This window comes from Protopterus annectens, chromosome 13.part0 (genome assembly GCF_019279795.1).
Source record: "Protopterus annectens isolate FY-2018-M chromosome 13.part0, PAN1.0, whole genome shotgun sequence".
Taxonomy (NCBI): Eukaryota; Metazoa; Chordata; order Ceratodontiformes; family Protopteridae; genus Protopterus; species Protopterus annectens.
The window spans coordinates 1,067,041,101-1,067,068,990 of record NC_056747.1 but is presented as its reverse complement, the minus strand read 5'-3'; positions in this window follow the sequence as shown (position 1 = coordinate 1,067,068,990).

The following is a 27,890-nucleotide window of genomic DNA, read 5'->3' as shown; positions in this document are numbered from 1 at the left end:
CCCTTCACAAAGGGAGCAACAACAATAACATCTCTAATTTCCGACCTATTGCCATCTTATCCCCATCTCTAAACTTCTTGAAAAATGTATCCACCTACAACTCTTACCATATCTCATAGACAACCACCTTCTAACTCCCACACAACATGGATTCAGGCCTGGTCACAGCACCATTACTACCCTCCTCTCCTTCCTCGAAACTGTGAACAAAGCCGCGACTCTGGCTGTACTGTGTCTACCCTCCTTCTAGACCTCTCTAAGGCCTTCAATACCATCTCTCTTAACCTTCTCCTAACTAAACGCTCTAATCTAAATCTTTTCCCCTCCTCTATCAACTGGTTTAACAGCTACCTCTCTAATAGGCAACAAGCAGTCAAATGGAAAAAAAAACACCTCCCCATTCCTCAGTACTCCCACTGGTGTACCCCAGGGTTCCATATTAGGTTCCCTTCTGTTCAATATTTTCATTAATGACTTTCACCACACCATCCCTAATGCAAAAATTATCCAATATGCTGACGATTCAACAATTATCTGTTCTGCCACCTCCACCTCCACTCTCATAAAATTAACCCAAGGTGCCTTCTTATCCACTGAACAATGGATGTTAGATAACCACTTGGCACTCAACACATCAAAAAACAAGCTTATGATATTCACCCCTTCCAAAACCACGATTGACAAAAACTCATTCTCCATCACCAGTCAGAATAATACATCTCTTGAAATAGTATCCAATGCAAAACTGCTAGGAGTACTCATTGACGATCAGCTTAAGTTTGATATCTACCTACAAACAAATATCAAAAACACACACCAGAAGCTTGGTATGCTCTACTGCTACAATTGCTACCTCACTCCCTCTACCAGGTTTGTTCTTTCTACCACATATCTCATCCCTTCTCTCCTTTATGGTGCCCCACTCCTAACTAACCCATGATCTTCTCTCTAGACAAAACTTTCTTCCTGTTACAACAAAATCTCCAAGTTTATCACTGGCTACAGATCCTCCACCCATCACTGTACTGCCCTTCACAAACTAAATTGGCTAGAATTGCCCAATCATCTTACCTACATTCAACTCATACATGCTCACAAACACATCTTTAGTCCCTCTCTTTGCCCCTCCCTTGCCTCAACCTTTAAAATGCATCTACCCAATAGATTCCTAAGAACCAATATCAAAAATCTGATTAAATTGCATAAGCTTGTCCATCCACCCGGCAAACTTCTACTGTCCTTCTCCTTAGCATGTCTCTGGAACTCCCTGCCACCTCACATCTGCACCACTAGCAGCCTCTCTACCTTCAAAACCTCACACTGGGAATGTTCCTGTTCCCATCCCACATGAATTCCCAGTAACTTACCATATATCTTAACCTCCACTTCCTTCTTTACTCTCTTCTCCCCTAACTCATCTCTCCCTTACCTCATGTATCTTATATATCCCTTCCCCTACTGTTATTATTTCCTCAGTAGGAACATACATATGTGTAAATATCTACTTATAGCTGTAATAGATCTAACTTTCCTTTTTGCAATGGTAGAAATTACATATTTGTAAATATTTACTTATGGTATCTATATCTGCTTTTGGATTTTACTAAATTGTACCTTCAAATAGTATGTTTTTACCTGTAGTTTTGTTGTACTATACTAATGATAACTTGTTATTTTATACATTGTCTCTGTGGAGCTTTTCTCCCCAGGACTCCATTGAAAATGGACTCTTCTGACGCAACGGACCATCCTGGCAAACAAACTTCAAATAAAATAAAATAAATAAAAAATGTAATGCTTAATAGCATGGCGTTTTAATCCTTGCAGTTTGGAAAGAGGAAGAGGATGAATTGCGACATACTGTGATACTAGGGCTTAAATAATTTTAAATTATTGTTGTTCCAGCTAGGAACTGAACCTATAGGATAAAGCATGCAAAAAGTGAAACCTAATTTATAAACTGATATTGCCACACAAGTACTACATTTACAAAATGGCCAAAAACCAAGAAAAAATGGAAAAAGGAACTCCAACAGCAACCAAATAACCAAACCAGGAGTTTGGAAAAAGCAGTCACCAACCACGAAGTAGTAATCCACAAAGTTTTATTAACGCTGACAACACACAATGCATTTTTGTCCTCAGACTTCATCAGATTTTACATTTACAAAATGGAAATTAGACATGTATTAATTTCAGAATGAATGGTACACCAGAAAGCCCTGTATATGTGAGGTTTTAATTATTCCTGGGAATGCATTCCTATGTAAAAGTCAGTATTTCTGTTTGTAAATATATGTCAGATGGATCCAGATGAATGTGCCATTTAATATGGATGTGTTTATGTTACATACATACTTCACAAGATATATTTTCTAAACACATAGATGGAATATGCCATGAGTCGTGATGATTATAACAAAAAGTTTGTGCTTGTCATACATATGCAAGTGAATATTATATCAAATATTATAACTGCCATGTCTATGAAATAGTGCACACATTTCCTTGAGGTTATATGTGAAGCATTAATGATATAGGTTAAGTAGAAATGTTTAATTATGTAAGGATTACTGATAAATTGCTTCCAAGAAACAGCTTTAATATTGTCATTTTTCTTTAGTGTTACAGTCCTAATCAAAATGTTGTGCAAAATGTAAAATTATCTTGTAGCTAGATTCAAACCCTTAATTAGCTGAGTTCTTCATTTAAATTCACTGCACTTACACCTTGTGCCACATAGGGAGGCATGTGATAGCTGGAATTTCTCCTCATGTTATTGTCCAGAGTTTTGAGGAAAATGCACCATTGCCAGCCAATGTTTGCAGTACCCAAGGCAGAGTAAACAACATTTTTCACTTTTTTCCATAGGTAGTGAACCATGGTTTCACACTGCTAAGTGGAGAGCAAATTAAAAAAAAAGTAAAAAGTAAAATAAAAAAGTGCATATAGTGAATAACTACTATGGCATCTCAAAACAGCATTTGAATAATGCTTCATGTGCCCTATTTTTCTCAGTTCGCATGAGGTACACCTTGTGCCATGGAGATAGGTATGTGACAGGAGAATTTACCCTCTCAGTACTGTGCTGAGGAAAGTGCACCATTTCCAGGTGTGTTTGCACTACCTTTTTCCTTAGGTAGTGATTTGTGTTTGCGTTTTGCCAAGTGGAGACCAAATGCTACTTACCATGACAATAAAAAAGAAAAGTACATATTATACATAACTGCAATATGATCTCTTAACAGGATTCAAGCAATGCTTCTCATGCCTTATTTATTTTAGATCACTTCATTTATACTTTATACCACAGAATTTGACATCTGTCAGGTGCGTTATCTGAAGTAAGTAATATCAATGTTGCAGAGGGACATGCAAAGATGCCTGCCATATTTGCTCTGCATAAGAATGCCTAAAGTAAATTTTTCAATTTTTTCACAGGCGGTGGACTGTTCTTGCATGCTCTGAGCAGAGAGTAAATGGAAAGGCATTAAAAGAAAATAAATGATACAGGAAAAAGCAGAAAGGAAATCAAATGCAATGAATGGGTATATGTAGTAATGACCAGAGTGAGAGGTGCATTAAAGTGAAGCATTCACCCTTCTAACATCTCCTTGCAACATCAGACATCTACCTTGCAGAACATAGTATCAGACTTGCAGTTAATAACAAACAATGTGAAAGTGGACATACAAAAGATCACATGTTGTTAGCAATAGTGACAATAGTTGCTTTTTTTAAACAAGATTATGGCATCACAGAATGTAATGAAATATGTAATCAGACAGCACAATGTAAAATTCTCATCTAAGTGGAATGAAACCATGCATCAGATGTCATTTTTCTCTAAACTCACTGCACTTACACCTTGTACAACACAGAAAGCTAACTCAGATGTATTTTATTCCATGAGTAATGTCCAGAGTGGTAACAGCAGCACAATACTATTAAGCTTGCAGCCTAAACTAATTTTTTTTTTTACCTTTTTCCTTTAAGCTGTTAAAGTTAATTTTGCACTACCAAGTAGCACACAAATGATGAAGGCAATATTTTACAGAAGCATCCAAATAGCTTTTTTGGAATAACAACTTAAAGCCACATTAATGAATCATACAGTATATGTAGCAATGATGACAGCTCATACTATATTACAGTGAAATATTCATCCATCTCAGCTGTCATTGCCACATCAGTACTATCATGTATGTGTTACAATATCATATTTTAGCGAATTCCATGGGAATGGAAAAGGCCACAGGGAAAAGCAGAAATGCTTTCATTGTTCACAGAGCACACACAATTATTACATAATTTCAAATTACTTATCTGTGTGTCAGTTTTAGTCAGTATTGATCTTACTTGAGCTTCTCACATCAACACATTCGTACAACAAAATGAGTGTCAGATTTTAGTATGAATGCTCTCAGTAAAATGATCTGGGATCAAGTTTTAATCCCTGCATCACCTGTATTATTTCCGAAGTTCAATAACTTTACACATCATGTCACAGAGATAGGAGTGTGACATTCTTTATTTATTCACTCAGTACTGTTCAGACTGCTGAGTAAAATGTAACAATGGCAGTCTTTAATGTGCTACGGGTGGCAACCCAAATAAAATTTGTCAGTTTTCACCTTGGGCAGTGAAATGCATTTCAATACTACTGACCACTAACAGTCAATGGAGTGCAATGCCAAATTGTGTGCAAATGATTTGAGTGAAAAAAGTAGATTAAACACTTTAAAAATACATTTCACATGTTTAAGCAACTTTATCTTGCAACGGGGACCTATATTGATTTGAACACTGAAGGGTACTGAAAACAGTCATTTAAGAGTATTTCCTATAGTTGCCACAGACAATAAGAAAAACAGTTTAGAAGTAATGATAATGTGACATTGTACTGATGAACAAAATAACAACCTTAGCACTGTACTATGCACATTTAATAAAACAAAAAAGTAAAGCTTTCAGGTTCACATAAAATCCTTCCTCAGTGCACTACCTGACTGACCTCCACAGCAGTGGCTATGTCAGTTATAATAGTTTTGTCTTACATTTCTGATACTACACCTTCAATTGCTATTGTTAATGGTGCAATGTATTACACAGCTAAGCCTGAGGGATCTCCATTACAGAAGTGTTATAGACTGGTGTTGGTATTTGATTTTGAAATAACTATTTTTTTGGAGGGGGAAGGTTGTTCTAACATGGGTTAGTCATAGGGAGCAATTAATTTTTAAATTATTTTTGTGCATGTTTGATACATGCAGTCACATATTATTGAGTCACAGCCATCTTGTCTGTTTATTATATATGTAATTATGTCTGTCTATTTTCTGTTTCATCACATACAGGAATATGGCTCCCAAAACGAAATCCATGCCCTACAAGCAACCATATAGTGATGAAAAAATAGGTCATTACCCAGGTGTTACATTGCCATGGAGCTTTTCTTTTAGGGAGAGGGAGAGTGGACTAACCTGCCTGAGACAGGATATAGCAGTAGGTGGTCTATAAGATTAATGCTGTCAGATGGCATGGGAAAGCCTACTCCCAGATACAACACTGAGCAAATGACATGATAATCTCTTCCCACAGTAGGAAATTTGAAATTGCCAGGGAACAGGCGGCTACAGTTGGTGGCCATACTAGTTCATGTCCACTGTCAGAGATCCAGATAGCTCAGCTGAGGATTTCCACAGAATCCCTGACATTGGTGTAGATGTGAATGACAGCCCCAGAGTGTCACAGCAGACCTTCCAGGTATGTAAGATAAGTGTCATTGTTATATCTTTAAATGCATATATCTAAGATCTCTAATATATATAGCGAGAGAGAGAGCCAGTGATAACTGTGTGTCAGACTACAGTCATACAGAAATAGTAGAGTGGAGATTGTTTGGGGTTTGGGTGAAATCCAGCCGTTCGTCAAATGTTTGTATGAGAGCATTTTCTTATTAGCACTCATGAAGGGGATTGTTCTCTTTTTCTTATTTCCCTTGCATTGTGATACTTGACAGACTTCTTTCCTTATCATTCTTGACATGCAGGCATTTCTGGATTGCAGGCTGCCAGCCCACGTGCACATGGTAAACACACATTTGGTTACTGTTACTGCTGTATACAAGGTAGATTCAGGTCTATATGAGAGTAAAGTTTGTGCTGCTTTAGCATCTGTTACAGTTTAACATACCTTTCATATAAGGAAAATATTTGATACATTTTATTCTCTATTTTTCTGTTTGTTGTGTTTATTGCTTGTTATCTCAGGTGATCCTGGGAGTGGCACTGTGGAACTCCTACCACCTGATGTTAGAGTATCTGTAACCTCTGATGATGATGATGATGTCAGTGGTGATGAAGAGACACAGGGGGTGCAGAGGGTCAGTCTGACACTGAGGTTATGGTATCTGTATCCCCTGCCAATATTTCAGACACAGTCAATATGTGTGCCCATACCCACGGCATACAGATCTCAGACATAGGACAGGTTGAGGGTGACACAATTGATCAGGCTAGAGTGGTTACTCCAGTTGCAGAGCCAGTTGCTTCTCCCATTAGCCATCATGAGAACATGGTGCCACATAGGAGAGTTGGTACAGGTGCTCAAAGTAGGCCTGCTGTCAACTCTCTTCCTGATACTGGTGTGAAATTAGGTGCCACCAAACATATGTGTAGGGCAGTAGTGGAGGCATAGGCATGTTGCATCATGGCATAGGAAGAGATAGTATGACTACTAACTTTGTGCTCTCTGAAGTGAGGGAATCCCTGAGCCTTGCAGGCAACTCCTTAGATAGGATGAGTGGCACACTTGATTGGGCAGTGTCTGTGATGGAACGTCTGTTGAGAGAGGGGGCCATCCACATGACTGTAAAGAAGCTACATCTTCTGCTGTTAGCAGATGTGGCCATGCGAGATCCTGCTCCCTTTGGGACACTACTTCTACTGTTCTATCAGTGATTGCAATGTCCACACCTACATGTGGAAGGCCATGGAATAGTGGAAGCCAGTGCTGTGGACGTAGTAGTGCAACCTCTGGCTGAGGTGTCTTTTGTGGTCATGGGCAATGGTGCTGAACTGTCCGCTCTACCATGCATGACTCACACCTGTCAGAGATGCCAGGATATAGTGCTAGCACAGTGTTTGATTGCATTCATACAGACACAAAGATAGGAAAAAATTGTCAGTTGCCCAACAGTCTTGCTTCTTGGTATAGTTGTGCAAATGAGGGTATAATTGACCTGATCCATGTTTTATAGATGATTGTCAATCGAAATGCTTGATGTACAGTATTACTTGTAATACATAAGTGAATATAGCAAAACTCTGGTTGGGGAGATATTGTTGATATAACTGCACATCTCAAGCAAATGCTCTGCTTAGGGGTGTATACATATTTCCATAGGACAGTAATCATTTATGTTAAATCATCGAATGCTTAAAAAAGCGAACGATGATTTATTGAACCCATGTAAGAATGGAAAATATTTGATAAATTTAGCTGCATTGTTAAGAGCAGGTAAACATAAAAAAATCACTCCTACGAATTAACAATTTGCATAAGTGTTTTGTATTTGTGAATATTCCATTCCATAGTATTAAACAGTCTGCGAGAATATATTTCATAAATATTAGTCTGTTTATAAATAATTTTACTGAATGTAAGATTTCTGATGAATGGAAAGGTATAATAATAGCACATCTGTGAATGGGGAGAGAAAACCCCAGCATCTGAAATGCTCTGGACACCTAAGGATATAGAATATCATCCCATTGTCACTGGAGTATTTTTTTTTAAACATGATTCATACCTTATGTGGAGATTACCTCAAATTGTATACTAACATGTATCTAATAACAAGCCTCAACCCTGCTGAATTTGATGTGCTTATAGATAACTGTATCCTTAGCAGTTGTTATGGATCATCAAGAAAATAGATTGTTTTGTGAATTGGAACATATTTTCTTACTAAACTTAGAGAAACGTGGATTGGAGTACTTTTTTTTTTTTTTTGCATGGATGTGAGAATGTCTGTACAATATATGATGGAGTATAAAATATCAAGGTATTACATCAGATTATCCTATTGTTTAACAAATGGAGTGTCACATGCTTTACTGTTGGGATTGTCATATTTACAGTATAAATTAGTGATATAAAACTACTGTAAGTTATGGATTTCAATGCCACTCAAAATGAAAACAGTTATCATTGCTTCAAAGGACCACAGATGTATGGTATCAGTCACTGCCATTTTAAAATCAAGGACAAGTGTGATAAAATAGACATGAATTTAATTAAATCTGCATGCAACAAGGTGTGATGAGGACTAATAAAGTAATAATCCAATCAGCATAATGCTAAATCATGCAAATCAATACAAGGACATTAATACCTGGGAAAATGCAGGTTAAGTTTCAAAAATTACAAGAAATATATGGTAAACTAATAAGCAGTCTTGGTTTTATCTGCTGTTTATGAATTACAGATTCAAAGGTAAACTAAAGCTAATCAAATTTTGTAGGGAAGTTTGATGAGCCAATAGCCACTCAACTAAAAACAGGCCAATGCTATAAAAAAAATCAAAGATGGTTTTCTTTTGGGGGGGGACTTGCTGCTCTCCATTGCAAGGGACTACGACCACGGATCCCCCTCCATAATATATTCAATTTAGAGTTCATCCCATCATGACAAATTGGAGAAAAAAATACATTATGGAGATTTTGTCAGCCATCTTTTCTCTCGTTTATTGTCTTATTTTTTGGTTGTTATTATATTTTCAGCAAAGTTGTTACTTGATGGCAGAAAGAGACATTAAATCTATGCAATCTGCACTTTTATGTGCATTGAACATGTCAGTTCTTCACCATCACTAGCACTCTCTTATCCTTTTTCCTTCTGATCCATGCCCTTTTGAATGCCACTGTGGAGCACCTCTCCAGCATCCATTCTGGTAGTCCATTCAACTGGTCTACAGTCCTATGTGTGAAAAGTACTTTTGGAGATCCATGGAGTGGTTAATCGCTACAGTATACTGCTAGTACCCCTTCCTTTTCTTTCTGTTGTTCATGTTCAAAATGAACTATTCACATCTCACTGTCAATATCTGGTACACCAGTATTACAATCTTGTGCACCAGTATTACACTTTTGTGCACCAGTATCATGATCTTGTACGTCAGTATCAAGACCTTGTACACCATCATCGTGCAATTCAAGTATTTTCAGGTATCAAGTCAGAAGAGCTTTATCTTCTCTTACCTTTAGTCACATATCTTCCCTCCATCCCTACATCCCAGAGATCTTTTGTGTAGCTTTCTTCTGGATTCCTTCCAGCAGCCTAATATCTCTTTCCTTATGTGGTCTCCAGAACTGTAGCCAGTACTCATGGTGTTGCCTGACAAGGTCAAAGTAGAGTGAAAACATTATATCTTCACTTCTGGACTTTATCTCTTTGAGGATACTCTCCAGCATTCTGTTTGCTGCTGTCATTCCCATCATTCTGCTCACCATGACCCAGACCAGGTTTGATCAACACCTCCAGATTCTTTTCTTGCACTGTTGCAATCAGTTTCACTTCCCCAGCTGATATCTCACACCAAGGTCAATATGTTGTGGAGTATGTACAGTACTTTGCATTTGTTTGCATTAAACCCGATATACCACCTTTCTGTCCACTTGTTTAGCCTTTTTAAAATCCTCTTATAAACTCTTCTTCTTCATCTATACCACTACATCTATCTTTGTGTCATCAGCAAACTAGCTGATTATGTTTTCTATTACTTCTATTACCTATGAACCTGTGTTATCTTACTAAGGGGAAGGTGAGAGAGATGGCATAATGTTTAAGGTCTTAGCCTCAGGGATGCAAGGAAGAAAGTATGATTCTAACCTCTGTTGATTGTCTAGGTTTGCAATATTTTGCAGACTAATATCCTTGTATTTTTGTATGAACCTATAAACTCTCAAATATGTCTGAGGATAACTCAGTGACAAGCACTATACTCAAGACAGAACACTGTGGTACTCCACTAGTCACTTTTCTAATTCCTGACATTGTCCCTCCTAGCATAACCCTCTGTGTCCTACTATTCAGTCATTCAGATATCCACCTCCTTAGTCATGGCCTACTCTCAACCTCTCCAGTTTTCATATCAACTTTTTAAAGGACCATATCAAAAGCATTGCTAACAATTAGAGTAGACTATGTCTACTTGTACTCCCTTGTTATGTTCACCCGTAACCCAATCAGCAAACTACTTTAGTTTCGAGTGATATCTCCTTCTGACCATGAACCCCTGTTGTTGCTGTCCTGGACGTTGTTATCCTCCACAAATGCTGCCGGTCTTCTCCTCAGGATTTTCTCTCTAATCTATTCTCCAACTGTTGTTAAACTACAAAGGCTGTAGTTTACCGGATTTTTCCTTCTGTTCCCTTTGTACAAGGCTGCAACATTTTGTCTTGTGCCCTCTGCCAGTTCTGCATTGGTCAATGAACTGTTGAAGAGCTCCATCAGTGGGTCTACCTTCAACTGGCCAGATATCTAAGGACAAACCAAAAATATCAGCACAGGTAGAAAAACATAGAAGATACACAAATAAATGCAAAGGGAAAGTGCAAAATAAGCAATTTATTGATGACCCAAAGAAGTTATACAGAGAACTGGGAAACAAGGTAAAAGGAATTGAAACACCACAAAAAAAAAAAAAAAAAAAAAAAAAAAGAAATCGATACATTTTGGAGAAATATTTATGAAGATCCTGTGGAACATAACAAAGATCCTAAATAGATAGAATAAGTAAAAGAAAGAATAAGAAGTTCAAATGTACAGGACATGAAATGGGATGAAGTAATGGCCAAAGAGATTGAAACAAAGGTAAGAAAAACCTCTAATTGGAAACCCCCAGGCCCAGTGCCTAACGTCTGGCTAAAAGCATTAACATATTTCCATTAAGATTTAGTCATCAGTAAAAGCTATTTATATGTATACTCCTAACATACACCAGCCTGGCTAACAATAGGAAAAACAATGCTCCTACTTGAGTAAATCTGCAAGCTACCCTAAAAACTATAGACCAAAAACTTGCCTTCCAATGACATATAAACTATACACTGGAATTGATGCTGACATAATTTATAGTCATTTAGAAGAAAACTCAATTATAGCAATAGAAAAAAGGGTAATAAAAGAAAGTCATATGGATTAAAGGATCATTTGTCATTAAATAAAGTCATAGTGGAGAACTACAAAAATGGGAAGCATCTAAGTATGGCATGGATAGACTACAAAATAGCATTTGATAGTATCCCACATTCATGGATAAAAGAGTGCTTAAAAATGTATAAGGTGTGCCCTACACTGATAAACTACATCACAGTGACCATGAAACAATGGCAAACCATTTTGCAGTTAAACCATGATAACGGACAAATTATTATTGTAGGGATAAAAATCCAAAGGGGGATATTCCAGGGTGACTCTCTGTCACTGTTGCTCTTTAGTCTTGCCTTTAACCCATTAAGCTCTCTACTTAACTGATGAGGTCATGGCTACAATTTGGCTCCCAGAAAGCAACAAAGTGTAAAGTCTTCTCATCTTCTCTTTGTCACTGACTTAAAACTATATAGCTCATCAGATTAGGAACTGAAAGTACAACTGCAAATTGTCAAAAATAGAAGTTCAGGCTATAAACCTATTTGCTCTTCTTGTGCTAACTTACAGTTTTGGAGTGATTGACCGGTCCCAAAAGGTGTTACATAGATTAGACAGGAAAACAAGAAGGTTGCTTCATGCTCATCAAATGATTGATAAAAAACAACGCATACCAAGATTATAAATTCTCCGTTCCAAAGGAGGGATGGGTCTCGTTGAAACTGATTACACGCATAGATCAGCAATCATGGGACTGCATACATATCTTCTGACCTCGCAAGACCCAAACATAGTGAAATTTTGAAACATGAGGTCAATGAATTTAAGATGATTTCCCTTCTTAGTCTAGCAGAAGCATATCAATATCAAGCAGGAATGGAAATCAAACTAGAAGTAGATATAAATCACGCAACAACTGAATATGCCAAAAACAAGAAAAAAGAATATAAGGCAAAGAATCAGATGACAAGGCCAGAAATGTGGAAAATGCAGAAATATAGTTGCAAGTATAGAAAAATCCTGAAATAACTTCATGTTGATCAGGATCGAATCCAGGAATGGTTAAAGAGAGTTGAATTCAAACCAAAAGATGAAAGGTTGTTATTGGTTGCCCAAGATAGTGGGCTACATACACATTAGTTTACAAAGTCCATTGAACATGTGGGAGAAAGAGACAAATGTAGGTTTTGTAAAACACAATTGGAAATAGTTGCACACCTTGTTGTTGGCTGTGACATACAAATGGCAGAAGGACTGTGTACTGAAAGTCATAATAATGTGGCAAGACTGTTGCACTGAGGATTGTGCAAACATAATACTGAAGCAGCTGAAAAACATTGAAAGTATGAACCATAAAGCATCATAGAAAATGATGAAGTCTATATCACATGGGATCACCCATTACCAACAGTTCAAAAGATATATGTGATAAAACCAGATATAGTGGTCCATGAAAAGAAGACAAAAGTAGTATTGATTATTGAAATTGCTACACCCAGTGACTACAGTGTATTGCATACAGAAAGACACAGTCATAAAATATCAGGATTTGTAGACAGTTCCAATAGTAGTTGGAGCAATGGGTACCAACTGCAGACGGAGTCATTCCTGGGAAAATTTCGGGTGCTGTAAAGAGCACTTCTGGCTGACATCAAAGATTGAAACAATACTAATTTCATGAATATTAATCATACTTTGACTTAGGAATGGGGTCCACTCCCATCATGGTATTAGAAACCCAGAAGATTTGAAGAAATTAAAGCATGAAAGGACATTGGGAGATAATCCACGTAGTCCTTATATTATACCTAAGAGTAACCGGTTCTATCTAAATATCTGCACTTTATATCCTGAGGTCTGTCCACCATTCTCTCCAATCTGCTCTACCTTCATTCCAGATAGGTCCCTTTCCTTGTTTACTTTGTCAAGAGTGATGCAACATATCCATTAAGTATTTCTACTTTTTCAGAGTGCTGGGATTTCACTCCCAGCTCAATTCAATCTGGCCAGTTTTGTTCGATGTTTCAATATTTGCATCAGCTAAGGGACCTCATTAGAGATCATATCTAGCCAGATTCCATGAGGTATAGATTCAAAAGACTATTTCCCCAGACCAATCATCCATATTATTTTTAAATACTGATAGACATTATGAGTGTCTTATTTTCATATGCAACTAATTCCAGTGTTTTTTAGCCTAAGAGTTGAAAGAGCCAATACTGATTGTCTTGTCTTTTAAATCAAGAATCACCAGCATGTTGTTATGTGTCGTCAAATGTCCAAGTGTTCCAAACAGGATACCCAAGGTTGCTTCTAAGTATTCATTATGCCAACATCTGTATACTCAAATTAAGTCCCAGCTGTGTAAATGGCAGTAGGCTAAATACATATTCAATGTTTTAAATATTGACTTCATATTTTAATTTGTTATCACTAATAATATATGTAACAAATTGGTCATGCACTTGTTTCTATCTCTTTGATATAAACAGGCAGTAGCTGCAAAAAATGCATATTCAAGGATAGAATTAATGATGCTTTTATATAAAATTAGCAGTACCAAACTATATCTACAACCAATGCATCTTAATTATATCTTAATTATTCCATAACATTTTTTATATATGACCTAATATGCACTGTAGACCTCAGATCACAAAGTGGAAGAAGTCCAAGATCACTGTATTTTGTACATGTAGAAACTAATTCATTACTGATACCATATGTTATGGATATTCTTTATCTTTTCTAAGTGAAGTACCATATATTTCTTACTGTTAAAATTCATATTGTTGTTATCTGCCTATTTTATTAGTTCGTCAATAGAATTTTGGAGCACTTCCTGATCTTTTAAAATAGTAACTAAATTTGCAACTTTTGCATCTTCAAACCTAGACACCCACTATGTACTGCTTATTGGCATAATGGGCATAAATGCAGAGAATAAACATGGCCCAAAACCAACCACTGAGGTTCTCCACAAAATGGGCTATATTCATCTGATTTAACATTGGGCCAGATTCAGGAAGCCTCCGTGTAAGAGTTATAACTCTTACACGGAGGCTGCAGTTAAACAGTGTGATGTCAGCATGTCATGCATATGCATGAGGTGCATGAGGCATGCTGAATCACACTGTAACTCTTACACGGTCCGTGTAAGACAGAAGGGGGCGTGTCCGTTGGCTAAGCCCTGCAAGCGGACACGCCCCCGGAAGTCTATAATGGCTGAAAGTAAACAGCCACGAGAAAGGCCATGGAAATGTGATTAAACACACTACACAACACATGCCCCCACAGACCAGCAATGTAAAGAGTGAACAGATGTTATAAAATGAAAATAAAACTGTTTTATTTTTTTTAAACCCCGTAAATGTTTGCTACTGTGTGCGCTCGTGTGTGCGGATGTGCTACTAGCGCAACTGCAGTTAGCAATCAGTGGAAAAGGATATAAGAACTAAATATGCAAAGTAAACCAAGAAGTAATAGCATAGCAGTAGAGTTGTCGGCCTGAGAGCAGGCAGGCAAGGTTCAAGCCCACACAACAACCTTTTTTTTGTAAATAAGCACTAAAAAGGCCCCTGACAGTATTGTACAAATGTAAAAGTATTCCCTTTTGTAAAATGGAATGCAATGGAGCATATGTTTTCAAGTAATACAATAATAAATATATGTAGAAATGTGCTAATGGCAAAACTGCAGTGAGACAGACTGCCCGTAGCTAAGTAGTGTTTCACAAACTGCAAACTGCTTGCCCGTAGCTAAGGACTGGTTTAACAGGCTCAAACTGTGTGCAACTAGCTGTGCTTAGTTTAACATGTGTGTTACTAGCCAATTAAGGAGTAACCCAGCACACACCGTTTGCGCGACGCGCCCACAAGCTAACCGGCGGTGCGCATGCGTGAGCTCCACGCAAACGAGCGCAGACCTGGTTTTAAAGTGTTTAAAAGTGCTTTTGGCATGATTGATTGACAGGTCCTGAAGTCATTTCTAGACAGTCATAAAATTTAAAATTCAGTGGTCAGATTCGAACCCAGGATACCATGCACTAGAGTCAAGGTACTAAACCACTAAGCCATGACAGCAGCACATAGAAATGCAGAAATAGCATATAAATAGGATATAAGCCAAAATGGAGCATGATAAAGCAGTTTCTGTGAAGTAGATACAATTCTAAACCGGCCAATCATAGAAATGTGTGGGAAAATCGGCATATATAAGCCCCATAGGCGGGAATACACAGCATAAACGATTGTAGAATAGACCTGCAGGCAGAATGAGTGGAGTAGGGGAGGGACGTTCCTTTCGAGCACAGCGGTGGGGCGTTGAGGAGTCCAGATACATGGTCTGGCTCCTAGTTCACCATCATGAGGCCCAACTCATGCAGGGCCAGGTCTCATGGGGAGCGTACAGGGCGGAGGCATGTGACCAGTTGGCTCATGATCTGACCAGTGCTACTGGCATTCCACGCACTGGTGAGCAGGTCCATCACCACCATGCGGACCTGAAGCGACGTAAGCAATACCAGTTGACCCAATGGATCCAGGAGGCCCGGGATATGCCCAACGCCCCACTACTGAGTAAGTTACATTTTACTTATGTATGTAAGGAATTCAACTAGCTGATACCAAGATGTGTATTCCAATATTACTTGTTTTGTATTACAGCTGCAGGTGTCCGCTCTGCGAATCGAATGGCACATGAGCGCAGGCTGGTGCTATGCCACCATGCAGGTTAGTAACCCCACCTAGTACTTGTAAATAAATATTATAGTGTAGCACGTAGCAGAACACTGCAGTGTATTGATTAAAAGTAATAGAATGTGCAAGCAGCAAGTAAAAGTCTGCAGGTATGGCTGCAACAAGTTCATCAGTATGCAAGTGAAACTGGAAATATAAGTGATAGAAATAAATAGTGCTGTAATACAGATGTCCCACCATTAATTAAATGTAGTATAACCTGCAGTAGTCTCAAGAGTACAGCTTCAGAAGCTGAGGTAATCACAGGTGAGATATATCCCTGTTGAAATGCTGAATCATGACAGAAGTGAGGCTGCTGGAAAGTGTTGGAATCCCCACAGGTCTAATATGTGAACAAAGCCTAGAAGTACCAACCTGAACTGTGAAATTGCAGGATGTGTGAGAGTGACAGAAAGGGTCCTGTATCAATGAATAATGTAGTAATAGCACCTGAATATATAAGCTTCAGTGTGGTTCTACAGAAATAAATGCATGTGGGAATTAAAACTTAATATCCCAAACTGATTTCAGTGTGTCTGACTCTTGAATGTTCAGGCCAAACTCTGTATATGGTGATCACAGTCAGCAATTTGCAGATAGAATGAATGATTGTCTGACATACTAAACATCCATAGCTGTCCCCTGCCCTGTCATCAAAGTGTAGCAGGATGATGTATCTGATCAAATTGAAAATAACTAGGATAGTGATGTATCTGTAACAGGTCTAGCATGACAGTCAAGTAAGAATCAGTGGGAAAGTATCACCCACAAGTTAATTGTGTTTCTATTACAAATGTATATCAATGTATAATTTATGAATGTGTCATCATTTTCTTTCTCCACCCCACCCTATAATTGCAAATTAAAAAAAAACACTAAATATTGGTATGTGAACATTTCATTAACCATGGACATTTGTCCTGTTTCAAAAATATATGCATGCCTGTTGTTGCATGTGCCCTGGTCATACCTGCAAACCGGCAAACCTGATGGCCTGTTGACATTAATCAACCCTGCATGTTGTTCAATTGTGTATTTCTGTTCAAATAATGCATGTGATATTGATATGCCCGTTGTTCAATGGTGTTAATATCCAGGTGTTTGTTTAATGGGAATACCAATGCATGCTGTTACAACTAATTTGAATGGAATAATATGCCACTAACCCAAACTAACATAACATACACACAAACCTAGACTGCTTGGGAAGGCAGGTCCCAGCGGACCCACTTCTCCCACCTCAGCTGGCGAGTGCACCTGGCACTAGTGCCCAGGCCGGACCCTCCTCCGGTGGCCCTGTGCCACCTTTGGGTGGAAGCGCTGCAGGGGATGGGGCCCGTCCCCCCTCTGCAAGCGTGGCCAGAGGAGCACGTCCACTCACCCTCCAAGGTGTCCGGTCTGTGGTGCAAAGGGAGATCCAAGACTCTGTTCTTGGGCCCCTACGCCAGCTTGAGGCCCGGGTGGCACAGCTTATGGGCTTGCCCGTTGTCCCGCCTGCACAGCCCCCAGCACAGCCCCGTCCTGGGCTGTGAAGGAACAGTGGCAACTGCCTATGGGTGGGGATATCAGTTCCACTGTTGCCATCTGTGGGCTCATGTGCCATGGATATCCCAACCTCCGTCCCCGTCAATTGTGTAACCCCCCAACATGTGTCATACACCGCCCCTGTATGTGTCTTGTCTGTCTTGTCTGTTAACCTACCCAACCTACCTCCCCAGCAATACCGACTACCTCACCTGACATACCACTCTCACCTGATAAAAAAACAAAAAAAAGGGCACTCTGTACCCACAAAAAAATTACGCCCCATACACAGCTGTCCATGTTGCACACATGTCCGCTGGACATCGAAACTGTTAATTACAATTGGCTGTACAACAGGTATTAATGTTATCCTGACACCTCTGTCAGGGGTGGAAGGTTCCAAATGTCACACCAAATTGCATACAAATGCACAGCTGTTGCTGAGAAAGACATGGGCAGCTATGGGTCTCACCTGCATCCTTCCTGCAAATACCAAGCTTGTTTCCCTATTGTCTTACCCTCTTTGTGACCCCTTTTTCACCACTTTCCTGTCACCCCTTTTCCTTTTCTTTCAAAGAAATTAGCGCGGGTGTGTGCTTGTGTGCGCGGAGCTCAATGCCAGTGTGCATGCGTGAGCTCCACGCAAACGAGCGCAGACCTGGTTTTAAGTGCTTAAAAGTGCCTTAGGCACATTTGATTGACAGGTCCTGTACTCATTTCGAAAGAAAAATAAATTCCCACTGTCAGTCTCGAACCCAGGTAACACTAGTCTGTATGACCTTCCACTAAGCCATGACTCTCATACAAGAACATAGTGCTAAAATAAATATAACATGTAATAGTAGGAATCAATATAAAGGTAATATAGGATGTGTACTACGCAAAGCATGTCAGGTAGATTTTAATGCCTGAATTACTGGATTCCCACACTAGTTTAGTGTTCACGGAAACAGCCCTGCTAATTGTTAGCTTGTACATAATAATGTGAGGTAATGTTCATATATGAAAGTATTATATGTACATATATATATATATATATATATATATATATATATATATATATGTATATATATATAAATATATTAATACATGTGAAATATAGTGGTAGGTGTCAGTATTCACACACACTCACTACAGGAAACTGTGAAAATAAATGCAGCAACCACAATCTACAACACAGCCTGACTCCTGTGAGACTTAATAACCCTTTTAACTGCATAAAGGTGCCTTCAGCACTTTGATTGACACGTCCTATACTCAGTTTGAAAGAAAAAAATTCCTACTGTCAGTTCCAAACCCAGGACCTTGGTAACACTAGTCTGTATGACCTACCACTAAGCCATAACTCTCATATAAGAATATAGTGCTGAAATAAATATTACATGTAATAGTAGTAATCAATATAAAGGTAATATAGGATGTGTACTACCCAAAGCATGTCAGGTAGATTTGTAATGCCTGAACGACTGTATTCTCATGTTAGTTTAGTGTTAACAGTAACAGCCCTGCTAATTGTTAGCTTGTACATAATAATGTAAGGTAATGTACATATATGAAAGTATGTATATGTACACATACATACATATATATATATATATATATATATATATATATATATATATCTTAATACATATGAAATATAGTGGGAGGTGTCAGTATCCATACACACTCACTACAGGAAACAGTGAAGATAAATGCAGCAACCAGAATCTGCAACACAGCCTGACTCCTGTGAGACCTACTAACCCCTTTAACTGCGTAAAGGTGCCCCCCAGCACTCTGATTGATAGGCCCTATACTCAATTTGAAAGCAAAATATAAGCATACTAGTAGGCCCTACCACAAGACCATTGTAACACTAGTCTGTATGACCTACCAGTAAGCCATGACTGTCATACAGGAATATAGTGCTAAATAAGCTATATCAGCTTGAATGTAAACCCATACATCACAAGATGGGTTGCAAACTGGCTAAGTGACAGAACCCACAGGGTCAGAGTTGCTGGAGCCATGTCAGACTCAAAGCCTGTCACAAGTGGTGTCCCACAGGGCTCAGTCCTGGGTCCACTCTTGTTTGGCATCTACTTTTCTGAAGTACAAGCAAACACAGGAGGGTTATGGCTGACAAAGTTTGCAGATGACTGCAAGCTGGGCGCCATAGTCGAAAACACATCTGACACAGATATCCTTCAGAAGGGCCTCACAGAAACGGATAACTGGTGCCAGAGCCATGGCCTAAAGTTAAGCCAAGAAATGCATAGTCATACCCTTGGAAAAACAAGGTTACCCCTAGCTACCATATAGGTGGCAATCCACTGAGCACAGAAGAAGTCATCAGGGATTTGGGGACCCAGGTTGACAGTAGCCTTCGTTTGACACTCATGTTGCTAAAGTAGTTAGGAAAACCTTCTACATTGCCCACCTGATCATGAAGGGATTCACATCTAGATCAAGGGAGGTCATCGTCCCCTGTACTCATCACTCATTAGACCTATGATTGAGTACAATCCCCATTCGGAATGTATCTGACCCAACACCTGCAGCAGCTGGAAAGGCCCCAAAGTTCCTCACCAAAAGGATAAAGGGTCTCAAAAATATGTCTTATGCTGCCCGACTGAAAGAACTCCAGCTCTATTCAGTCTCATACCGCTTGCTCAGAGGTGACCTGTGCCTGACATATAAGGCCATGTCAAACCCAGATTTGATGAATATGCTTCACCTCAAAAAATCTAGATCCCTCAGAACCACAAGGGCAGGAGACTTAAACCTTGACACGGTTATTAATAGAACGTGCTGGAGGGACAGATTCATCACCCAGAGACTCCCTATGCTGTGGAACAAAATCCCGGTACATGTGAGGCAGAGCACCTCACTGGCCTTGTTCAAGAGGAATCTTGACCAATGGATGGGAGATCGCAGATATACCCCAGGGATTACTTCAGTGTCACTGCTTGACAGAGGCACAACAAAATAATAGGCATAGTTTTATTCAAACTAAAGGGGTGGCGAAAGCCACATAACTATGGGCTAGGCTTATAAATGCCCTTGGGCAGATAGCCTAGTATGAACCTATGAACCTAATAAGTGGAACATGTAATAGTAGGAATGAAGATAAAGGCAATATAGTATGTGTACTACCCAAAGCATGTCAGGCAGATTTTTACTGTCCCAATTACTGGATTCCCATACTAGTGTAGTGTTAACAGAAACAGCTCTGCAAATTGTTAGCTTGTACCCAATATTGTCAGCTAATGTACATATATGAAAGTATGTATATGTACACATATGTATATATAGCAATACATATGAAATATAGTCATAGGTGTCAGTATGCATACACACTCACTACAGGGAACAGGTGAGAGAAATGCAGCAACCTGAATTCACAACACAGCATGAAGCATGAGAGATGTACTAACCTTCACACTCACAGAACATTGTCAACAGCATACCAGCATGGTCCACGCCCTTACAATCTGAAAGGGCAATGCCTATCTCACATACCCTTTTATAGCACTGTCCTGAAATCACAGTGAGACATGCAATCAGTACACAACTGGCTGTATGCAATTAGCCAATGCTGCCTTACAATTGGTGCAGAGGCCATCACATGGACCTATGCAGATACCTACAAAAGCATCCAGTACCCACACTCCACACATGCAATACAGTCATTGCACAAAACCTACTGAGAGAGAGAGAGAGAGAGAGAGAGAGAAATAAAAAAAATATACAGACAGCCAGCAGCAAAACCAGCAGCAGCGGCAGCAAACAGCAAGCAGCAAGCAGCACCACTGACACAGCAACAGCTGCCACAAACACAGGTAATGCAAAGTAGCAGGTTAATACTGTGTTTACTGTGACACCTCAAATGTATCATAGTTCACTATCTATAGGTATGTCCATGAGATAGGTTGTGTGTACATAGTCCTGAAATATATACATATGTAATATTGCTGTACATGTTGCCCATACTTAAAACTTCCATAGCTTAGAACACAAGGCCAGTTGTGCATATGATGCAGTAGTTACCAGGGTCAGTAGAGGTTACTCCTCATTGGTGTGGGACCACTGTGTATGTATGGCACTGTTCAGGTACATATCCTGTAGTATGGCCAGGGATTAATATCAGTCTGTCATGTGGTGCTATGTCCTCCAGGGGTGAACGTAGCACACATCCAGGGATACCATTTCGTAACAGTGATGCTATGTGTTCTGCAATGTTGAGGGTGGCCCTCACCTGGACATGTGAGAGGATAGGGAGGTTACAGTCATCTGTGATAACTAATTCCACTTGTGTAGGAGAATGGGGGGGGGTACCTGCACCTAAACTGTCTGCAACAATGTTGCCAATATCTGTGCATTTGGTGAATGTGAAGCATCTTAACAGTGATGACCACAGATGCCTTGCCTTTGTGTGAATCTGCCCTGTGCTGCAGTAGCCTTCTGCTATTGTCATACAATGTGCCTTTATCTGTAGTCCACTGGACAGGATAAATAAGTGGTGTGCATACGTTCTGGGTTAGATATGTGTGTGCACAGTACATGCACTATGTGGGATGTCTGTGGTAAGCTTTTGCAAAGGGGCCAGCAGTGTGTGTTGTGGCTTCCACTGGCCCAATGGGCTGCATGGATAGCATCACAGTCCTAACTAGTGAGTAACTGTGTAATTACATGCATACATAGCAAGGTAGTGTACTGTGCTTGTGGTGTTGTTGGGATATGTATATCCAGGCTGAGTAATGTGTGTCCACATCACAGGGTTGGATGGCAACACACATCCAGTATGTAGGGATGAACACCCAGAGTGTTTCAGATGTGTCGCCTGTGCAGAAATATCTGGCCATTACCTGTGCATCCCCCACAACACACACACATGCAACATATGGCAGAAGTACTATAGCAGTACACATAGGTTCATAGGTTCATACTAGGCTATTTGCCCTAGGGCATTGATAAGCCTAGTAGAATGTGTTTGTCTTTCACCACCCAATTACAATTTATGCTGCTATGCCCTTGTCCGATGTTAGTATACTGTGCCTCTGTCTAACAGTGACATAGAAGTGATACCCGGGTACAACTATGATCTCCATCCACTCATCCAGATTCCTATGGAAGACAGTCAATGAGGGACTCTGCCTAACCTGTAGTGTGAGTTCATTACAGAGTGAAGGGAGCCTCTGGGTTAGGAATATGCCCTTCCAGCATGTCCTATTTATGTCAGTGCTGAGGTTCAGGTCTCCTGAGCGTGTGGCTGTATGGGACTCTGATTTTCTGAGGTGCAGCATGTTCATTACTTCTGGGTTGGACATGGCTGTATATGGCAGGCACAGATTGCCTCTGAACAGGCAGTATGCCACTGAGTCCAGCTGGATTTCCTTTAACTGGGCAGCATATAGAATCTGTTTGAGCCCTTTGATCCTCTTGATGAGGTACTGTTGGTCTTTACCAGTTGCTGTAGGTGTCTGGTTAGGTACATCCCAAAAGGTGCATTGTACGCAATTATAGGCCTGATGATGGATGAGTAAATAGGCACAATGACCTCCCCTGCCGTACATGTGAATCCCTCATGATTAGCTGGCCTATATAACATGTCTTTCAATCCACATTGGCCATGTGGTTGACAAATGACAGATTGCTATCATGTTTGTTCCCCAGGTCCCCAATTACGTCTTCTGTACTCAACGGCCTAACACCTATGTGGTACTTTGCCACCAATGTGGAGGTGTGGGAATCTGCATTGAATATTGATACTGCCCCTCCTTTTTTGTCTGGTCCAAGTGTTGGGGCCGACAAGAATGGTAACAGGTATAACTTGGTAGTGCTGGTGTGCTCCTGGGAAACCTGAAACAGGTTTATGTTACTGCACAGATATCGATGTCCATAATGCTAAGTAGGGTTTTGAGTGCGTGTATCCTGAGGTCTAGACTTCTGGTGTTGAGTAGCATCACTCTTACTTCCTCATCCTTTGTGATACGAATGGATGTGGGTTTGTCTTATGAGCCTTGCCTAATAAAGGCCCTATGGGTGTAGCAAGAGCCTCTGCCAAAATCCAATAGGCCAGGGGTGACAGGTGCAAGCTGTCCCTAGCAAAGCATTGTGGCTTGTACAGCATACCACCCCAAGATGACAGGCATTGGCTCACCTGTGAATGACACCAGTACATCAGTCAATTGTTGGAAGGGATCATCGTGCCTTGATATTGTGGCATCATTCTTGGTGAGGGTAAGATGCTACTCAAGGTCAGGGTCATACTGTCTTGGGCTACATGCTCAGAGAGCTCCTTACTGTCTCATGTCATGTAGTCCAGGGAGGTATGTGTCAGGTCATTCACACCAGCATGGACATTGAGTGAGTCATACCTGTACTTGCCTTGGAGTTACTTGAGTGTTTGTGTTATGTGGTGGGTTGTGGTGCCCGACAGGCTGCATACTGTAACCCTCACCTCGTTAAGCCTTGTGAACATGATGTCAGTGTGCCTGATGATAGAGGTACCTAGTACAGGTGTATGGGGTGTGTTGTTTACTGTTAAGGGCTGTGAGTGTTCAGCACATTGGCTTTGTGAGATATGTGTATTTGCACGTGTTTGTTTCTGTGGTAGTGGTTGCTTGGGTGTCTGCTTTGGAGGTCTCTGCTGCATAGGCAGACCTGTAGTCTGAGCCTACGAGTATGTTCATGTGTGATCATGTGTTAGTTTTGCTGTCGTGGTAGGTCTATGTGAGACTGGAAGTGTAGTGAGTGTGGTTTCCTTCTCCACCTGACTGGTTATGGCAGTATTGAGTAGAGAGAGCCTAGCCTCCAGTTTGGTATATGGTTGCATCACTCACATGTGTTTGAATTTGTTGTTAGGAGGAGGGGGTTGTCTGTGTACATGCAGCTGTTATAACATTGCCTCTGGATTACCACACTCACCAGCTGGACTGGGAAGGAGACTGACAACTGACCTTTGGACATGCTAGAATACTATTGTGAATTCCGTAATAATTGAAAACAAGGTCCAGTGGGGAGTGAGGGTGCACTGATATTACCTACTACTACTGCTGACTGATATAATAGCTTCAGTGAGCAAGTGCCAGGTAACTTAAGTGCAATGTGTTACAATTAAGTAAATGCAACAATGACAAGCAGTCACTTGATGTCATGTGTAACATGGAAATATGTACAGTACGCAATGCAGATATCAGTAGTGAGTCACAGAAGTGCTGAGAAGCTGTGTATAATGTGGAAGTAGCGTACCAGTGAAATAACAAGCTAACAAATAACAAGCATATAAACAAAGCTAGATTCAGGAGGCTTGGATGTAGTGTTTGCTACAGCAAACAAGGTGTACCAATGTCAGTAAGATACAGCTCAAATATGCAGGCACTATAAACCTGAAACCAGAAGTTTCCAGCTATGAATGGCAGAGTACAGCCTATTCTCACACAAGAGTGCAGACCACAAACCTTGTTAATGTTAAATAACTGGCCTGAAGGCCAACTGCCTATACCAGAACTAATACACCTGGACACTGGGCTCTCAATCAGCAGTTCCCAACTTCGAAGGATGAAAGATATGTGTCCTGCCACCACAGTGCTTGCCACAAACCTCCCTAATGTAAAACAACTGGTCTGAAGGCCAAGTGCTTAATCCAAATGACTTAGAATGATAGCTACACTTTAATCAAGTTACAACCAAGCAGTAATAAGTACAATTTAATACTCCCTGTATAGAATGTGCACCATGTATTGCTGAGATACTATGCTGATAACCTGTTTGTATACCTTTCCAGGGGAACATGGCTCCGAAAAGGAACCCCACATATTCTGCTGCAGAGGATGAAGTGATCCACCAGAGCCTGGTGCGTGACTATGCCATCCTGTTCTCACGCACCACCCAGAATCAGCAGGAGAGGTCTGCACTGTGGCAAAATCTTGTTAGCAGGATAAATGATGTTGGCATGCATGATAGGACATATGAGCAGGTGAGACATCACTGCAGTGATTTGATTAGAAATGTCTGCCAGCGTGCTGCAGATATCCGCAGGCAACAGGTTGCCACAGGTGGGGGGGTGGCCACACATCCCCCCCCCCTCACCAGACAGGAGGGGCTACTGCTAACTGTTGTTGATCGAGCCCCAGAACAACAACAGCATCAGTCGTGCATCATGATGGAGGTTGGATCCACACAGCAGCAAGACACCGAGCGTGCAGGTAAGATGCCATATTTATTTATTGTTATTAGTTTTACATTTGTTGACAGAGATAGTCTAGCTGGATATATGTCCATTTTCAGTAGAGGCCTGGGGAGAAAAGCTCCACACATAACATAATAAAGGCAGACAGACAAGTTGTTAATACAGACATCCAAAATAATAGAAATATAAACCAGCTTGTTAATTAAATCAACATACATTTAAGGAACTCAAACAGTTCAAAGTCATACACAATGTACTGTCGGTTTCAAAGCAATTCTACCTAAAACATAACGGTTATGCAATAAGGCAAAAGCCATATAGATAATAGTTAACATTCAGAAGGGTAGAGAAGTAGAAGGAGTATGAATGATAAAATAATAGGGAAGAGGCAGGAGTCAAGAAGGGAAGTGAGGAAAAGAAGGAAGACAGTCAAGAGGAGGTGGGAGGGATGGGAGAAGTAGGTCAGAGCATAGAAGGACATCAAGGGAAAAGAAACAGGGTAGAAGCTAGTTTTTATGCACAATGAGGGGTTAAAGGTAAAGAGAGGGTGGGGAGAGGGATGTTAGCCTGGAGTACTACAAGAACAAAGCCAGTGGTTTTGGAAGTACAGTTTGAGTTGTTGTTTGAAGAGAGGTAAGGGTGAGATTAGAGTTAACTCCTAGTATGTACATATGGCTGTTCTGTACACTGTTACTTCATGCACGCATAAGGTGTGCATGTGGTATGTATCTGTCATCATGATATGTAATTGTGCATGTGTGATACAGACATTATGAGCAGCTGATGTGTATAAGGGAACTACTGTACTACTGTACTGTATCATGTGCAAAACAAATGGCACACTTGTGCCCACTGACATTACTCTCTTCATATTTCCAGGTCCCTCCCATCTAGCAACGAGGCAGGCCATACATGCTGGTGAGTGTGTTTAACATTACCTGAAAAACAATTTATAATACTAGTAAGAGTAGTGTAACTCTGTAGTATACATGCTGGTGAGTGTGTTTAATAATACCTGCAATACACAGTTTAACAATAGTAAGAGTAGTGTAACACAGTACTGATGTGTGTGTTTACTGTGGGGTGTGCATGTGTGCGAGTGTGCCTGTGCCCATGTGTGCATGTGTGTTTGTGTCCATGAGTGCATGTGTCCATTTCTGAATGTGTGCATTAGTATTGAAGTGCATCTCTGTCAAATATGTGTTGAGACTGTAATCTGTGTTCCCTGTTTTCCTCCCGTAGGTTCTGGTGCTGCTCTGGTGACCTGCAGCAGGGAACCGGAATCTTGTGCCCCAGGTACTGATGATGATGAAATGTCTGTAATGGTGCAGGAAGGTGTGTCTGGGTCCGCCATTGGTCAGCCAATTGACAGTACACAGCTGTCAACCCCTTCAATGCGCACAGTCATCCTGCCATTACATCCTTTGTCACTATTGTCCCTAGGTGATGGACAGTGGGCATAGATCAGGGTAATGTGGTACCTGTGGTACATGCATCCCCACAAAGCAGCCATGAGCAGGGTCCTCCAATGGTACCACGCAGACAGTCACCCATGGGTTCCCGTGGGGGCATCCGTGGCCGTACTGCCTCTGGCCGACGTGCCCAAGGAGGTATGTCAACCTCCACTATGTTTCGGACTGTTATGCAGGCACAGGCATGTATGGAAAGGTACACCAGACAGGGTCTGAGGGAGCTGAGAGCATGTCGCACAGCCATGACAGACGGCATGAGTGACGTTGCGAATGCTATCCGTAACTTCACAGATGTCATTGACAGACGTTGTGGGGACATACAACAGCTGCTCCACAACCAGATGTCCATGGGCCAGGGCGATGGTGTGCATTTGCGACGTCGACGTGGCCATATGCCAGCAACAGCACCAGCTGGCAGTGGCATGGCGACAACAGGCCAACTCACGCACCTCAAGTGCCAGCACCAGCCCCAGCAATGCTGGGTCTGTGCTGTCATCAGGACGCCCCAGGAGACCACGTGCACGTGGCTCTGGACAGTCCCAACAGGGAACTGTGTCCAGTCAACACCCCCCCGCTTCCGATGACAGTACCCAGTCTGGGTTAGTACCGGATACGGTCTGTAGCACCCCTGCCAGGCACAGGTACCATGTCCGTGCCCACAGACACTGATCTGGATGACCTGACAGGTGCAGTCTGTGGCTGTCCACAAAACCCTGTACATGGCAGCCATTATGTGGGACTGTGTGCGTGCTTACACACATGCAGAAATGTAACACCTAGGGCAAACACATACACACACACACTGCACCAACACCGATCCACCCTGTA